This window comes from Zingiber officinale, chromosome 1B (genome assembly GCF_018446385.1).
Source record: "Zingiber officinale cultivar Zhangliang chromosome 1B, Zo_v1.1, whole genome shotgun sequence".
Lineage (NCBI taxonomy): Eukaryota > Viridiplantae > Streptophyta > Magnoliopsida > Zingiberales > Zingiberaceae > Zingiber > Zingiber officinale.
The window spans coordinates 152,943,334-152,948,402 of record NC_055986.1 but is presented as its reverse complement, the minus strand read 5'-3'; the positions used below and the strand labels follow the sequence as shown (position 1 = coordinate 152,948,402).

The 5,069-nt window shown below is 41.2% G+C and overlaps 1 pseudogene; it reads left to right on the top strand.

Moving 5' to 3' along the window:
* The first annotated feature begins 3,841 nt into the window (after nucleotides 1–3,841).
* On the top strand, nucleotides 3,842–4,832 carry LOC122043463 (annotated as a pseudogene).
* The last annotated feature ends 237 nt before the right edge of the window (nucleotides 4,833–5,069 follow it).

Below are 5,069 nucleotides of genomic sequence, written 5' to 3'. Positions count from 1 at the left end.
TGAAAAGTCCAAGTATGGAGACTTGGCACTGGAAAAGTCCAAGCAGGGAGCTTGGCACGCGAAAAGTCCAAGTATGGAGACTTGGCACTGGAGAAGTCCAAGCAGGGAGCTTGGCACGGGAAAAGTCCAAGCAGGGAGCTTGGCACGAGGGAAAGTCCTAACTGGGATGTTAGGCAGTTGGAAAGTCCTGGTGAGTGAAGCCAGGCAGTGAGAAAGTCCTAACAGGGATGTTAGGCAGTGTGGAAATCCTGGTGAGTGAAGCCAGGTGAAAACCCTAGTGAGTGAAGCTAGGTGAAAGTCCTGGTGAGTGAAGCCAGGCAAGGGAAAATCCAGATGGATCAAGGGTGATCGGACATCTGGTGTTGGAAAGTCCAAGTAGATCAAGGGAGTGATCGGATACTTGGCACGAAGAGGAAAATCCAGATGGATCAGAGATGATCGGACATCTGGTGTGGAAAAGTCTAAGTGGGTCAAAGGGATTGACCGGACACTTAGCGGGGAGTGCTAGCAGGTCAAGGGAGTGACCAGATGCTAGGGATGATGTACCAACAGGTCAAGGTTGACCGGATGTTGGTGTGGAAGCCTTAGGTTCAGGGCTGAGAAGTTTGGATCGGTCTGGTGACCGATCCATTGATACTGCGTTTGCCCTGATCGGTCTGGTGACCGATCAGAATCAGATCAGTGGCTCACTGATTGTAATCTGATCGGTCTGGAGACCGATCAGGAGGCAACGCAACCTCGCGAGAAGAAAGCCATGGATCGGTCTGCTGACCGATCCACCCATGGCCTGATCGGTCGGCAGACCGATCAGGCATAGATCAGTGGCTGAGGAACCGAAGCCTGATCGGTCTATGGACCGATCAGGAGGTTCCCTGATCGGTCTGTGGACCGATCAGGAGACGCCGATCAGACGAGGGACCGAAGCCTGATCGGTCTGTGGACCGATCAGGAGGTTCCCTGATCGGTCCATGGACCGATCAGGAATCTAGCCGTTGCGACGCAACGGCTAGTTCTCTGCTCTTCTTCTTCGCAGGTATAAAGGGATCGAGGGCTGCTGCTGCACAATAACTCTTTCTTTTTCCTCCTTAGAACTTCTGTTCTGCTGCTGAAGTTTCAGCTTCGACTGAGCTTTGTTGAGCTCACTTCCGAAGCCCCGCGTGAGCTTCTTTCGGCTGAGCTGCTTGTTGGCATTCGTCCGTGAAGTTGTTGCTTCCAGGACTTCAGTCGACGACAAGAAGGCAAGCTTGTATTATTACATTCATTGTATTTACTTCTTGTATTCCTTGTATTCTATCTTGCTGTTGCGAGTTATTGTGGCGAGGTTTCTCCACCCACAAGGAGTATCTATTAGCCGTGTTTCCGGGGACTCATCCACCGACGGATTGGTAGGCTTCGTCCACCTTACGGACACGCCGAGGAGTATGAGTTCATCTCCGAACCTCGTTATATGGTTTGTCTTTCTTCTCCTATTTTCTTTCTACGTTGTATTTCCGCCGTACTAACCTAATCGTAGGAAGAAACGTGAAAGATTGGGGTCGGCTATTCACACCCCCCTCTCTAGCCGAGTACGAACGATCCTAATAGTTGCTTCAATGCACCTTTATACTCTATTTTCTCTCCAAATTATGTTTTATTAATCAAAATAAGTAAATATTAGATCTTTGAACAAAAGGAGTGAAAGTATTACATAATAATGGAATAGGATGCAATTAACATAAATTATACTCATGAAATATAAGTAGATGTGTGTCAAACAATGCCTAAAAATATATATAATCTATGCATATCACACTCCAAACTTAAACCTTTAATTTTTTTGTCCTCGAGCAAAAACATGTAATCTAGATTCATGGTGCTAAATAGTGCATCGTAATCCCTAGTGAGTCAATCTAATCCTATCAAATGATTTCATTGGTAAGAAAGATACAAAAGTTGTTTGAGTATGACCTAATGGATAGTTCTATGTGCTCAGTATAATAGTGACCTAAGTCTATCAAGTTTCAATCTCTCTAACTCTAGTCAAGTCATCATATCATTATGTTTCTTATGTTCCAGGCGATAGACACTTATCTACTACTCACATGGTTCATATCTCTGAAACTACACAAGGTCTCAAAAGACTACTCAGAATCAAGAGAAATATAATATTTATTTCTTAGTAACTTAACTCAATTTCAAAGGGGTAAATTGCTAATTTCTACTTATTACAACAATTTTATATCCCTTATTCATTTTTTTTTTTTTTGCTTTAAAGGTGTAGCACTAACACAAATACAAATATAAGAATTTTAATTTTTTCAAGTGAGTTACCATGATTCGAGATTATCTAGTAACTAAAATGTAATTGAGAAGTCACCTTAGAAACACAAGTACTGGTCTAGTTCTATGAATCATAACTATTTTTAGAGTTATCTACCATCAAAACTAGATAAAGTGTAAAGAGATCTTAAAACAAGGCCAACACTCAAACTCTTACAATAAAAACATTGATCGCTTTATGATATCATGGATATAAAAAGATAGATAATTAAATATACTAACACCATAAATAACAAAAGAACCACATGAAATCTAAAATAAACGTGCTAGTATTTTTACATTATGGAACAAACAATCATGATGTGATGTATGATGCAGCTAGAAAAATTTTATTATACAAAAAGAAATATGAGAAAAACTAATCTAAACCCAATACAACTCCTCAAACTTAAACTTTTTATTTTCCCAGTGAAAATTAGAAATGTAATATGGAGGAAGATTTGAAATTACACTACAACAAATATGACTTTCCGCAGCACATCATTAACGGCGTGCAATTAGAGCATGCCGTTAATAATAGTTTTTACGGCGCACCTAATTATGTGCGCTACGAATAGTATAATATTTAAACAAACGACGGCGTGCAAAAAAAGTACACTGTCAATAAACTTTTCTACAGCATATAAAGTGCGCTGTTAAAACTTAATATTGACAGCATACAGAGTGCACTGTTAATATTATTATAATTATATAAATGACAGCGTAAACAAATACACATGATCAATAAATATTATTTATTAAAATTAAATATTAATAGCAACTTACTTGTACGCTGTAAAGAATTTGTTAAAGATTTTATGAATTCTTTCCGCCCACAGACCCTTTGCCTTCCAAAAAAAAAAACAAATTCCTTCTTCCTCAAATTCTTTCCGCCGAATTTTTCTGCAACCCCTCTCTGCCGCAAACCCTCTCTGCCCGTAAACCCTCTGCCAACTGACTACGAGGAAGAGGATGCACACCGTAGCTTCCATCGGTGCCCACAGTGAAGTTAAATTCCCTCTCCACCTCCTCCCCTCTTCTCTCCCGACTCATCCTCTTCCTCGTCATCTGTAACGACAGCGAACTCGAGGTCGAAGAAAGGCCGCTCGTCATCCGCTATCGTTGTCCTCCTCCTTCTCGTTATGAGTAGAGGACGAAGGCTACGATGGTGGAGCCAGCGCCGGTCGGGTTAAAGGCAGGGGAAGAGGCCTCACCCCTTCGTTGTCTTCCTCTTCCTCGGCGTCAGGGATCTCTCCCTCTTCTCCACCGAGGGGGTTCCCTTGTCCTCCGTCCACCTCGTTGTGTTCGACGACACATGGAGGCAAGCCAAGAAGATGGTGGCGGCGAGCGCGTCGTTCCTCGAGTGATTTGTTGTTAGGGTTTCACTAGGCAAATGTGATCGACTGGTGGAGAGGCCGAGCACGTTCGAGTCAGAGCTGATGCTTAGGGGTTGTGTGAGCACAATGGAGATAGTGGCGAGCATGTTGCGAGTGATGGAGCCAAGTGGAAAGGGGTGGAGGGCATGCTGTTGTTGCTGAGAGCCATGGTGGGCTTCCAGGCGCTCTACCTAAAGCCGACGAAGCCCCGCACCGAACTGAAGAAAAAGAAGGAAATCATTGTGGAAATGTTGACAGCTAGGAAGTCAAATGAGAAGAAGGGAGCTGTCGAGGAACACAATCTGGTACAATTCTATGCTCATAACTTGTTTGTTGTTATTAGTCTTAGAAAGAGCAATATTATTTAACCTGTTTGTTGTTCTGAAAGAGAATTAGTTGTTTAATAACCTGTTTGTTGTTTAAAAGCCTTTCCATTTTGAAGCTATTACTGAAATTGAATTGTACAAATTTGCCCCTTGGGATCTCCCAGGCAAATCTCAATTGCATAACAAAGACCTTGAGTGGTACTTCTTCTGTGCTAGAGATAGAAAATATCCTAATGGCTCTAGAGAAAATCGCACAACTGGAAATGGCTACTAGAAAGCTACTGGAAAGGATAAAGATGTTGTTCACAACTCTTCTACCATTGGGATGAGGAAATCTTTGGTTTTTCATGTAGGAAAGCTTCCAAAAGGCATTAGAACTGACTGGATGATGTATGAGTACAGACTAGAAAGCAAGGAATTGGTTGATGCTAGATTCTTTTAGGATGCATATGTTGTCTGCAAAATCTTCTAGAAAAGTGGTTCAGGTCCTAAAATTGGGGAGCAATATGGTGCACCTTTTAACGAAGAGGATTATGATGATGACACAACTACTGAAGATTCTTTTCCTCTTGGTCCAGAATCCTTAGATTGTCAGACTACTTTGTTCAATCCTATGACTGAGCAAGCTATGACCTCTGCTATCATTGAGACATCTTCCAACCATGATTTTCTTGAATTTGATGGAATACTGCTGGATGAATTTTTAGAGTTTCTTAATAACTCTCCACCTAGAGAGAATGCTCATCATGAGGTCCCTGATTCAGTTGTTCCCAATAAAACTGTGGATGAAACCTCTTCAAATGGAGTTGTATGGCTTGTGGTATATTTATAGGCAAAGGGATACATATATAACAGTGACCACTTCTCAATTCTAAGTTATATAGTGAACATCTTCTTTATATCAGTGACCACTTCTCAATTCTAAGTTATATAGTGAACATCTTCTTTATATTTTTCACATCAGATGCAATTAATTAGTTTTATATTAGATTGTGGTCATCTAAGTTATATAATGAACATCTTCTTTATATTTTTCACATCAGATGTAATTAGTTTTATATTAGATTGT